At 35.6% G+C, this 14,040-nt stretch overlaps 1 pseudogene; it reads left to right on the forward strand.

Moving 5' to 3' along the window:
- Nucleotides 1-11,703: 11,703 nt before the first annotated feature.
- LOC116166401 lies at nucleotides 11,704-12,649 on the forward strand (annotated as a pseudogene).
- Nucleotides 12,650-14,040: the final 1,391 nt, after the last annotated feature.

Consider the following 14,040-nt stretch of genomic DNA (forward strand, 5'->3'; position numbering starts at 1 on the left):
CAAATTAAAAATTGAAATAAGTAATATACAAGGCATAATAAAACAATAAAGTAGGAGGATTAATTCGGATCAGCTACAACCATAAAGATATTCCCAGCATGAGCTGGGCTTGGAATATACAGGTAAGGATTAAATTTGTTTTAGGTAGCCGTAAGGCGCTCATCATAAATCTCAAATAATTGAAATTAAATGGAGGCATCATTAGGTACATGAAACTACTCACGTACTTGTAAAGATAGTATTTTAATTCTCATTATTTGGCTATTCTTTTAATAATTTAAGAAATTGATTTTTAGATGATTTGCAAGTGTAATGTCAAGCTCTTGCCAAATCAAGCACATAGAACAGCATGGCTGGTCACCTTTATAATCAGTGATGTGATGACCCTTTGAAATTTGAAAACTGTTGGAAGTTATTTAATTAATTGGCCATGATATCGGATAAGCATTCGCGATCTTTGTTTACATGACGCTCAAGTGCAAAAACGACTAATACCAATGCTGAATGCTGGGTATGCCACCCTTTAGGACCGTACGCGTCGATTAAAGATGGACGTTTCTAATAAAAGGCGAGTTTACGGTCGATTTGTCGCCTCTTAAAAATGAGCTTATCATAGACGTAAGTGGTATGTTCAATAATGTTCTCTTCTTTACAGTATAACGTTAGTTAGTTAGTTAGATCTTACTTAGGTACTTATAGGAAATGAAAATATATATCAACCCAAATTCATGTAATGTTGCACTCCTGGAGGTTAAAATGTCATATTCCTTTGTCAAACTTGCATTTATCGTAAAATCATTGAATACGGAATGCCTTATACACAAATATAAGACGTTGTGTGTATGAAAAAGAAAAGCTGTAAAACGATAAAAATAGGGGTGGTGGTGCCATCTATTGTATTGTATCCTCCAAAGTTGTCCTGAAAACGTACTTTCAGCAGGCGCCGTTTCAAAAACACCAAACTATAGCTTTTCAACTACAGATGGCAATCATGTACCAGATTTAGATTTTTGTTCCTGTTTGCGACAATTTCTCATTTCAATAATGATTGTTTAAGTTCTGACTGTCAATGATGAATTGGGATGCCTGTACTGAACTGAAATAAGTACTTGCATTATGTGATACTTTCGTAAACAATACTACTGTAATCGCGGTCTTTCCTTTCAGTTTCCTTTCAGGCGCGTGAGAAAATTAGAATCTGTTTGAAACATTGTAGGTGTATTATTAGAGGCTTCTAGGAATGTTAGGTAGGAGTAGGATGAATCGGAAACCACTTTGCGAATTCTGCTATATGATGAATGATGCTTCGTAGGGCGTAGAGCTTAATATACCCTAAGGACTTCAAACATCCCAATACAAGGGACGGAAGTTTACTGGTCAATCTTTAGACGAAAAGAATCACGGTTGCCTGAATAGTGGCGAGGGAGTCCTTCGGTAGATTCTGGAATTATATTTAATTCCAGTTTGGGAAATTGCGAATTGTTAACATATGATAAATTACAATCGACCATAATTTAATGTAGGTAGTAAACAATGCTTTAAAAATGTTAGCTTGCTGAAGTTACGTAAAATAATACATTTCGAATAAGTCTTCATAAAAAAAATGAGCAGCTTCAAGCTGACGCATTGGCAGCATTAGCTGATTGTTGCACATCCTAAACTAAACTGCTGGAGATCTCTTCAGGGAGTCTTTCAATCGCCGAATTCGGATACTGCTCTTTGTGCCTTATAAAGTAAATATCTCTACAAACGTTCTGCTCACGTAGTAGCCGTGTGTTCAAGCTCTAGAAATTTATTTATGGTAAGTAATTCGTTTAAAAGTAAATAGGAGAAAATTGTTAAAAGGAAACTGTGACCTGAACCCAGTGTCAATAAAGTGTGTATGCCATTGAAGCGTTTTTAGGCGACGAGATTTACGGTGCCAAATTTCAGGTGGTTGACTTTCAATGTGTTGATTTTCATTTAGTTTTTGTAAGGAACCCGCTATAATATATACCTATTCATTTTATGTTTGTCTAATGCAATTAATAAGGAATGTGTTTTATTAAATTAAAAATTAAAGCAACTTAAACACTGTACTAGATAACGGCATTTGACATTAACAAATTTGCAATCCTTTGATAGTTTGCAAGTTAGACCATGTGAAAATAAAAATTGAATTAGTCTTTTATTTGTGATTTACACATGACAGTTGTCCCCTCGGTTGTCCCCTTCCATTTTCAATGCTTCTCTAATAAAAAACCTCCCGAACAAAAATTCCCTTTTCAATGAATTTCTTGCTCGATCCCTTGCATTTCCCTATAATTCCTAATTCTCCTAAATTTCTCATACCTACTTTTTCTCAGTTCCCTTTAATAATCATCTCTTGGTTGTGTCATTTATTTCATCAAAACGGTCATAAGCTGTGTGTAAGGCAGGTTTCAACGAGACTTTTTCAGTACCCTCCAAGTAGACTGTGCACGGACCGCGCGTAGAACAAAAGATGGAACTGTTCCTCGGCAATCTCGCAATCCTCCTAATTTTCTCCGGAGTGCCGTGAAGGATCGTCTTCGCCTTCGATATAGTGGCTGGATGGAGAGTAGATATTTTCACTCGGTTCTTTCTCTTGATTTTCTTAAAAAAATCGCCTCAATTCACTATTGCAAGAAAACGCCCTTATAATTTGCGGGCGCGACTGGCACAGATGTTACTCCGTAAAAAGAAGCCGGGCAACTACTCCCTTGGTGCTGGAAATTTCCGTATTTATACTCTCGTAGTGCTTATCCCGTAGCCTCATTTATGCTTTACGCGCACAATCCACTTACGGTTATATAGACTGATCGCCCGTGAATAAAGCTTTTGCCAATTTGACAGCCGTAGCGAACAGACGGATTTAAGTCGTTCTACTAGCTCTAAATGAATCATTTACACTGACTCAGACTTGGACCTTAGCGTTAATACTCGATATTTATATGCAGTTTCTTCCCTAATTTACATTATTTACATATGGTGAACGCAATTCTATTTCTGCCGCGATTATTACTTATATTTAATTTCTTTTCTGATTCATGGCGCCCATATTTAAAATCCACATTAGGATACAATGAACTGGAATAAATCCCTTTTAATGCATTCTCACTCAGTCACATCATTCGTGCTTGGGAGTAATGCTTACATTTAGACTTAACATTTTAATTACGAAATAAATGAACTTTAAATATGCTGAACAGAAATACTGTTACATTGGTGACGCCCGATTTGCCGTTATATCAATTTTGTAAATTAGTGGCTATAGATAAGTCAGAAATTTAAAAAAAAACATCTTCAGATTTCCATATTTTAGGAGATCCAGACCAGGAAATTTATATACCCACTTACTTAATTATTTAAATAGGAAAAATTCAAATTTCCATTAATACAAGAATTTTAAACAAAACGTGAATACATGAATCTGAAACAAAGTGCAAGTAGGAAAAAAACAAGAAGCAGCTAATTAAGGTGGCGAAAGAAAAAAATATCTGCATTCATTTGTGGGGTTATGGCGCATACAGCTGTAATTTTCCGTTGAAAGTAAATATGGCAGATTAAAAGTAAATGTCAGTCATTTATGGGATAATATAAAACTTTAAGACACATTTTCATATTCCAAACGACCACGATAAAGTTGGAAGGCGGAAATTTTCGTGCCATATCATGCGATGATTAAATCGAATACGTCTCCCGAAATATAACTGTTGGCCCATCAGACGCGCAATTGTAAGAGTTACTAAATGAGGAGATATAAGATAACGATATAAATGGTGCACCTTGTGCACTTACACGCAAATGTGTAGAAGCTTTAATAAGGTAATAAAATGTATTTCAATGATTAGATAAACGGCCATTAGTTTATTACTTCATTTCTCGAGTTTTTCGTGTAATGACTTTCATAAAGATTACTTTTTTTCATTATTTAAATTGAAGGAGAGGGGAGTATTGATGCCGAAACTTTGCGTTTGGTTTTGAGAAAAACACGTCGATTGTATCTGGCATTTAATATTTCCGTAATATATCTTTTAATTTCAGTTTGATATCATGTAGGTACTGCTAGGTATATTTTTTAATAGAGAATGACTAAATAATAAATTAGTTAGCGGTAAAAGTAACAGTTAGCATCTATTAATAGTCATAGGGCTTAGCAAAATGAAACTGCACTTTATGCAGAAAGTAAGCCGCTTTATCCAGTGATACTGGAGACCAATATGAATGATTTCATCCGAGGAAATGAAAATTTTGTCCACTGGAATTCAAAATGGCGAACCTTTTCTAAAATGGAGGTTGTGTAACTTAAAACATTCATAAAGCCAAAACGGTTGCATCGATTTTAATGATTAGGTTGTCAATAAATTCGTATTGACACTTGTAATCAAAATATAAAAATAACGTTTAAGAAATTAAAGATGGCGGCTGAATATAAAGAAAATTGTTAAATTTTGTAATTAATTTATTCGTTCTAATGAAAATAACTACTAAATATACACGTTGTTTTATTTAAATAAAACCTGATAAAAATACCTACAAAATAAAAAAAATGCTCGCCAATCTGTCGAGTGGTTTTTGAACGATACGAATTATAAGAAAAACGCGTGGTTTTGAAAGCAAATTGCCCTCTAGCGCTTTTATTTTGAACCGGACGCAAAAAGTGTAGAAGCCTTTTTTGTAGATCTCATCTAACACATCTCTTTTGTAATTGACATTTTTCACTCTGATGCTTACTTTTAGAGAAAAATGAAATTTAGAAATATAAAGTAAATAGTTTAACTTTTCAATTCAAAACTTATCAAAAACAAAGGAACTTTTTTGTAGGGCTTTTAAGCCATTTTAGCCAGTGTATGCGAAAAAAATTTTTTTTTAAATTTTCATGCCGTTATGACTTAAAATTTTGACACCCTCAACAACCTTGAAGATGGTTACGGATCAAAACCAAAATAGGACGTTTTCGATTCCACATACCACCCTATATGCACCCCAAATGTAAGTTATAAGATTGAGAAAGTCTGATGTAATACCAGTATATGATTGATTAATGAATTATGAACCATAGAAATAAATAAAATAGAAACTAAAAAACAGAATTGTAATAAAATAACGAATATTCATTTTTTATAATTATTTTAATTCCTTTTTTTAATTTATGTAATTTTAAGCTTATTAATTAAATATTTAAAAATTTCGAGGCATCCTTATGAAGTGCTTGCGGCGCCCGTGCCGCGGCACCCACTTTGAGAACCACTGATCTAAGGTGCTGCAAGGAGAGGTGTTTGTCGGCGTTTCCTAAGTTGGATTTCAACGTGACTCAGTTTGAAGTTGAGTTTATGAACGTCCTGTTCTACCTGAAGAGATGCTGCGATTACCCGATGTCGTTAGTGTAAAGTGTCATTTGTGTTAACTGAATATTGTAATTTTTGGTGAACTGTGTACGGATACCTTTTGATTGGATGTGGGGCATTATTAAACCCCCAAATGCAGGGGCTACCTACAACTTCATTCTTACATGGTCAACTGTGCTCATTAATATTCCCTGTGCAAATATAAATTAAACATTCTGTACGTCTGTTAATGGCGCAAAAAGTTATTATTATTGCTGCTAATTTTGAGGTACAAAAGGTGGAAAGTGTCTCAAAAATGAGTACAATTCACAACGTAAAATACCACTCGATTAAAAATGTTGGTACGTGCATTAAGTTGTAACCCCAGGCGCCCAAATCAACACAAAACAAACAGAACTCAATGTATTAAGAGCTTTTCGATTCTTGAATGTGGGAGGACAACGTAATACACGTTAAATCCTTGTTTCATGGTTCATTTATCTAGATCGACAGTGTATGAACGAAGGGTTAATTAATAGGAAAACTTTATATTTTTCCTGCAAACATTTTCTCACTCTCGGGTGTTTACGATGGTTTCAAATGATGAATGATTGCGTGTAAAGCTTAATCTACTGTAAAGGAAAGTTTGTTCGCATCCTATTCAAGTAATTAACAGGACGATTAAACAAACTAAAACGTTATTATTCAATTTTGAAAGATCACGTAGCTTTCGAAACCATAATATCGCATTATTTAGCAAACAAAGCAGAAAAAACGCAACCTCCGAACAGTACACATTATTGATAAGTAGAATGCGGAATGCCGTAACTTCACTTGCACACGTTCCGCCGTGAAATGCGTTTCTCAGGTAATTAGAAATGCTTTGTACCTTAGGAATGATAAAAGAACACGGAAACAGTGCTGGGAGTACTCCATTTTTGTTAATTGCACCAACTAAAATAACAAATAATAGGCATTTACGTTTAAAACCATTCTGAAAACATAATTTATAGAATAAATAAGAATAAGAATAAATAAATAAATAAATAAGAAAATTTTTGGTTCAATATACAGTATCGTCTAAAGTAAAAGGGCTTTCCACTAAATGGGTCGGTGTGGTTACAATTCCACTGAAAATGCCACAACAGCTAGATTAATTTACAAACAAAATTGAATTGCATTTACTTTCACAAACAATTTTTAAACCACACACTTGGCTCACCCAAATTACAAAATACTGTAAACTTACTGGGTTCGAAAACGCACGTTAAAACAATTTAAAAGCATTTGCCTACGTAAATCAAATCTATCTGAAAGAAATTTAATGTTGTATGACTTGATCTTGTGGAATTTTAAATGCGCACTTCTTTTTGTTAATTTCAGATGCTCTCTTCTTACTTGCTGGTTCTGCTGATCTTTAGTGCACTTCTTAATTACAAAAGAAATCGATGTACGCCGACCTTCATTTTATAACCACGAATTGGATTGACGCACGACTGTACTGTACAACCCATAGATAAGAATGGCGTACATAAAACAAAATCAAAAGTAAGTGCAATACAAAAGGCTAGAATTCCTGAAAGTGTAACTGAGGTGATGTCTTTTGTTGGTTTAGTAAATTATTATGCATGGTTTTTCGAAAGAAATTTAAGTGAAATATAACATCCCTTACATGAATATTGTTAAAACATAATCCATTATTTAAAGGCCTGACAGAAACCTTTCAATTTTATAAAAAGGGAGATACAATAAGGTAGGGTACTAGCATATTTTGACCCTGAGGTAGGACCGTGCGGTATATTTTCTCCATATGATACAGTTTTCGAGATACATGCCACCCCTTAAGACCATAAATACTTTTCTTTCATATTTATTTTGAATGAAGTTGCAAGTGATAACTATTACTCTTAATGAACGCTGTTCAATGTGACATATCTGGGGTACAGTAAGCGAATATGGAAATTATTTTAGAAATTTTCGTTATTTCGACAATTTTACTTAACATTACATTTTCCATCAAGTTTTTGACATTTTTTGATTCGTAATTTTGAAAAATTGTAACAGTCCTGAGAACTTTTTCAAGAATTTCAGCGGTCACTCAAAAAATTCCTTACACTTAAATGATTTGATTATAAAAAAGAGCATTCACTTAACTTGAACGGTTTAAGAGATATGAATTTTTAAATGGATCCTTGCATCTTCTGCGGCTACCTGTGATGATTAACGTGACTGTCTTTTATACTAGAAGCGCAATAGGTACGCAAATCTTAAATGCGCTGAATTCAGAATGAAATAGTGCATTTATGAAAAAATAGAAAATCATGTTTCTATTAAAAAAAAAAAGATGGGGTCAATTTGCGGTGTTTACGGAAGCGACGCCATCTTGACATTATTTTCTTTCAATTCGCAATGGTGTGCGCGCCAAATTTCAAGCCTCTATTTCAATTACAAGTTCAAACACTTTTTTCTATTTCGGTGTCACAATGATGATTTTGTACAACTGTTTTCGGCCGAAAACAGTTGTACAAAGGCAGTGATTATAGTCGTTTTTTTTTTGGTAACTCATCTCTTAAGTTGGCAGTTACTAGTTAGTACAAGTAGGTACTTCGTTGGGTACTTCCATGTTTGAACTTCAAAATGTCAGTCTTACTACGCTGCCAACCTAAAAGTTAACGGCATAAAAAGTGTTCCCAACATAAAACATGTTAGTTCTAATGTTCCCTATAGTTTCTGATAATGATTTTTTAATTAAATTAAAGCACCGAAATAGAAAAAATAGTATGAAAAACGCGTATTACAATAGGTCGCATTGTAACACTTGTCTTTCAATATACTATTAACGAACCGGCTATGTGAATATCCCTGTAGAGATATTGGGGCCCTGGCTTTGCGAAGGGTTTTTCTAAACTCAAAATAGTACAAACAACACGTGCAACAGGTGCTGTGGTGAATAGTTTAATAGAAGTAAGAAACCTGATCAGAAATTATTTTATAAATGTGTCCACCAATACCAAATGTCAATCAGAAGTTAGAGGCAATAATTTTCTGCACAACTTCACCAGGGGACCTTATAGTTAGCATTAAAATATTTGAAAAAACGTTTGTTGACATTGATGAAAAAATGTAGTCGAGCATTGTTCCAGAAATACATTGTATTATTAAAATCAAAATAGACTGCTTCTTGAAAATGTCAATTAGTTTTTCCCTCACCATCGTGTGTTGTATAATAATTTTGTCAGTTGCGTTTGAGAATACGAAACTAATATCTGTATAGGTTTGCAGAGATCTCTGAATTCGCGAGACATACCGATTTTAATCCATTTGGTGAATTACGAACATGAAAATGTTTTGTGACAAGAAGTGGAATTAATGCGGAATAAAAATTCATGCGAGGCAGCATCTCTTTCCCCACTTCTCCTTTCTCCATTCCTACGTTAGGGTGCTCTTTGTGTAACAGTAAAAGCTGCCAAAATTTAAAGTCCTATCATATCAATATAAATACCATTGAAACATATGTTCAAATAAAATTCTGTTTCGGCGAAATGGCTTCCATATTGCGAGGCAATTCGGTTTTTCAAGCCAAGAAGCAATTTCAAAGAAGGTGACATTCAATTGGTCCGAAATATCTTTGGAATCCTTTAAATTGCAAAATCTGCAATACTTTCTTGTTGTATATATTATGTTGCCACGAACGAAATTTATTTTAAAGTTGAAGGTTCTTATTTAAATATTTATATTTGAATAAGCGAGTCGAAAGATTAACGTACTTTTATTTGAATTTTGCCGCTTCTCTCTTTGATATTGTAGGTAATTATCTTTCCCTTTATATTTTTTTAAGAATACCTCAGCGGCACGAGCTATTAACAAGCAGAACGATCGATCGCTTAACTCAAGCACCCTGGGGGTCAATTTTTGAGCGCTCGCAAATGGGAAACGTATACGGAACAATACGAATAGTAGGTAGTTTGTTTCAAATTTTGACAGCACGTTTCTTTGCGTGCTCTTAAAATATCCTTCGCTTTTTTTGCGAGCGGTAGATAGCTGGCGTAATTTGATACTCGAATGCGTTTTGCTTTGAATATAAAGTATAGTGACCAGTTGATCGTCAATTTTAAAAATTTTATCGAAAATAGAAGAATTGATAAACGTTTTGGCCATTCAAGATTTTAGATTTTTTACGTAATTTGGTTTTCCGGGAACTATAGGGTGCATAGACTGCACGCATGTGCCCATTTTTCCTCCGAAAATTGAGGATCCGGAGTATCCTGAATATTTATATATAAACCGAAATGGTTACCACTCTATTAATGTGCAGTCGGTAAGTTTAAAGAATGGAAGATGAGTGGATAACGTTACAAAAATGTTGTTAGATATGTGACAGCAGCCTCAACATTCTAAATGTGAACGCAAGGTATCCGGGAAGTAGGTACTAACGATGCATATAGATATACCTATATCAGAAAAAACTCGTTGTTGATCCATTCTCTAAATGGGGTGATGAACCATATAGGAAATAGACGACTCAATTCCTCAAAGGGGAAGGTTTTGAGGAATTGAGTTTTCCTATTTATGGAATCAATCAAATGTCCATGGTCTCATGCAGCAATTACATCGATTAGTATTGGGTGTGTGACACATTTATTAATAAATGTAGTTCCTTACACTAATACTTATTCTTTACAGGAGATTCGGGATATCCCCTTCGCTCTTGGTTGTTAACACATTTTAATAATGTGGAACCAAACATTCCAGAAAGCCGTTACAATAATCTCCACAAAACAACAAAGGCAACAATAGAGATGTAATGGTTTGTTAAAGAAGCAATTTCGTTTTTTATTAAAGCATCGATTTCTTCATTATACCTGTACTCCAGTCGACGCGCCGCTTCGCTCTAGTGAGCGGTACCCTTTATTTTTCACATATTCCACCAGCATAGTTTTTTGCTTTTCGGAATCATTTGCACCTCTCTTTTTTAAACTGTCCATTATAATAACGAGGTACCATTATATACACCTCTTTAACCATAGAACAGATGGAATGAGAATAAATACGAAATTAGATTTAATTTTGCGAAATGTCAATTTTAATTCAGGTGTTGTCAAATCTATCAATCGCATCTTTACGATGATCGTAAGTAAAGTTGCGAATAATAGAAACTGTCACTCAAAAATTGATTGTTTTCTTGACATTCGTAACTACGTACACGTAACTTTGCGTATTCGCAAAAAAACGATCGCATCTCAAAAATTGACCCCCTGAACAGATGCGGAATGAATGGCAACCTAATATCAAAACTCACAAAGCGATCTAGCGCCGGTAATAAGTAATGCAGTGAAGAGTAAAACAGTTTCATGCTGTGTACTTGGAACCATTAAATATAAAAACGAGTAGAAAAATAAAGCCCTTCATGAGAAGGCCGAAATCAATATGGCTCAGTGGCTCGACATTCTAATTTAATTGAGTTGTTCTGCGATGGTGTAGACATCAAATAAGTTTAAGGTCGCTTATTTGGTTGGACGCCGCGCCGTTGAAAGCTTAAATTTTTACTTTTTCCAATTCGTTTTGTCGATTCTATATCGCACACAAAAACGGTAATATGCTTTAATTTTTCACCTCAAGTGATCTCAGCGATTTCATTTTGAACAGAATCTGAAAATACCAATGCCATTAGGTGGTTTGAGTTAAAATTAGATTAATAGAAGTGATATAATGAATTGGGGAATTTAAAATACACGTTAGGCGAGCGGGTAAAAAGCAAATTTTGAAATTTTTCATTAACTAAATAACTCAAACTTTGATAAAGGTGTAGAAGCCGGTCTCGACAATTGCGACAAACTTCCTCCTTTAATAAGATTCACACAAGTCATATACAGGTGCAGTGATATCGGCTGCGTGATTTTTGTTGTGAATTGTAGAGATTGGTTACAGAATTTCGATTGTAATTCTTATTAATCGTAGTTTTAGTTATAGTTTTCAGAAGTCATTTTTCATTTCGATTAATTCAAATTTTAATATTTAATGTTTTATAGATCTCTATCAGGTAATTTAGATTTAGAATATACGGGATGTTTCATTTCAAAGATGTTTCATATTTGCTAGTTTAGCCAATGTCTTACCTCCAATTATGCCAAGTACAGCAGCAATTGCTAACGCGGTCAAAAATTGATTATTCATCAGGTTATTCATCGATCGGGTAACACTAATTAATTATAAATAAACAATGACATTAATAGTATTGTGGCGATCATTAACGCCAATCGATAGATCCTAGAAAAACAATATAGGTGGTTGTCTAGGTGAAAAAAATTTAATAATTAATAATTGGCATTCTGTTTATATTTCAAAATAAAAAATAGTTCCTTTTCCTGTATTTTGTAATAAAACGCTACAATTTGGTAACCCCGACTTGAGACGTGAGTGATTACGTGCGGACACATCTGAAAAATGGAACAACAACTACAGGAACAACAAACGCTCATCGCGCGGCTGCAGGAGCAATTAGCGGAAAGTCGACAACAACCGCAACCTACAACAGATACGATAGAGGAGATTAGAAAGGTTAAATTACCAATTTTTTGGCAAAAGGACCCCGTCCTATGGTTTGCACAAGTAGATGCCCAATTTCATACGTATAAAATCAGGTCAGACATCACAAGATTTTTCACAGTGGCAGCTGCACTAGATTGTAATGTATTACAACAGGTCTCCGACGTCGTGGCTAATCCACCCTCGACAGACAAATACGAGACCATAAAGAAGAAACTCATTGCGGCGTATTCTGACTCGCAGGATCGTCAGTTGCGCAAGCTGCTTAATGAAATTGAATTAGGTGATCACAAACCTTCCCAATTACTGCGACAGATGAGAAGCTTAGCAGATAACGCATTAACGAAGACGTACTGAAGACCCTGTGGGTGCAACGCTTGCCTCAAAATGTCCAGCTCATTCTTTCTGCCAGCGAAGGTGTCACGTTGGATAAGATGGCCGACGTCGCAGACAAACTTGTGGAAATATACGCTTCTGGGTCGATTTCCGCAGTCAACCGTGCTGCGTCTCCCAGACGCACGGACATGTCAGAATCTGCATCTGCATTATTAGTAATGCAAAAACAAATTGAGATGCTCACTGACATGGTTAAAACCCTCACCACCGATAGAGGACGTTCACAACAGCGTTATGGTCGATCTAAATCTCGTTCACGGAGACACTCCGGTAACTCTAGACATCGCCCAGCAGAGGAAGTTTGTTACTACCATGCCAGTTTCGGTGAAAAGGCAAGAAAATGCAAACCTCCCTGTAATTTCAAGCCGAAGGAAAACTAAACAACCCACCGACACATGAGGCAGTGTTCGGGGGTAGCGAAAAACATCATCGCCTCTTCATAACAGATAAAAAGTCCGGAATTCGATATCTAATCGACACGGGAGCAGATATATCGGTGCTTCCAAAGCAGTTCTTGGGTAAGTCAACTTGCATACTCACTAAAGTGTCGCTTTTCGCAGCCAATGCCTCACCAATATCAACTTATGGAGAAAAATTAATTTGCCTCGACTTGGGATTAAGGCGATCGTATAAATGGACTTTCGTTATAGCCAACGTCTCTCAACCCATAATAGGCGCAGATCTTTTGAGTTATTATAGTTTGCTAGTTGATTTAAGAAACACAAAACTTATTGACTCGAGAACTCAACTCACCTCTGTCGCTAGCATTGAAGACTGCGATGCTCCAACAATTACAACTCTCGTAGTTTCTTCAAAATATCATGAGGTTTTGGCTCGATTCCCAGATATCACTCGCCCCGTACCGCCAGACACTAAAGTGAAGAGCTCCACGGTGCACCACATTATCACAACTGGACCTCCTGTATCGCAACCAGCTCGTCGACTTTCGCCCGAAAAATTAAGAATTGCCAAGGCGGAATTCCAGTTTATGATGGATCAAGGATGGTGCCGACCATCCAACAGCCCGTGGGCTAGCCCACTTCATCTGGTACCCAAGAAAACACCAGGAGACTGGAGACCTTGCGGTGATTACAGACAATTAAAACTTAAAAATAAAGGCAAAATAAAATAAAAATAAATAAATAAATAAAAGACATATTAATTTAGTGTTAGCAGATTTTGATTTTTGTTTTTGTTATATTGATGACATTTTCATTTGTTCTTCTTCTCCTTGAAAAAGTGTTTCAGCGTCTTAAAGAATTCAAAATTATTGTCAATCCTGCAAAATGTGTTTTAGGCGCTGATCAGGTAGAATATTTAGGCCACCTTATATCAGCTGATGGTAGCTCGCCGCTCCCTGGCAAAGTATCTGCAATCCTCAAATTTCCGAAACCGACCATCGTCAAGGACTTACGTCGTTTCCTAGGCATGGTAAATTTCTATCGGAGATTTATGAAGAATGCTGCTGAAATCCAGGATCCTTTGAACGATTATCTGAAGAACAGCTGTAAAAACGACAAAACGGCTATTATATGGTCATCCAAAGCTGAAACGTCTTTCGAACGATGCAAGAAAGATCTGGCGAACTGTGCTCTTCTAGCATATCCAATCGAAGGTACAACACTCGCGCTGACAACCGACGCTTCAGATTTCTCCATCGGCGCAGTTCTGGAACAGTGCAACAATGATTCATGGACGCCGTTAGGTTTTTTCTCGAGGAAGTTGAGACAGCTTGACTTCATAAGCCAGTTAACAACCTCCAGTATACATA

The sequence above is a fragment of the Photinus pyralis genome, unplaced genomic scaffold, assembly GCF_008802855.1.
Source record: "Photinus pyralis isolate 1611_PpyrPB1 unplaced genomic scaffold, Ppyr1.3 Ppyr1.4_LG3b, whole genome shotgun sequence".
Taxonomy (NCBI): Eukaryota; Metazoa; Arthropoda; class Insecta; order Coleoptera; family Lampyridae; genus Photinus; species Photinus pyralis.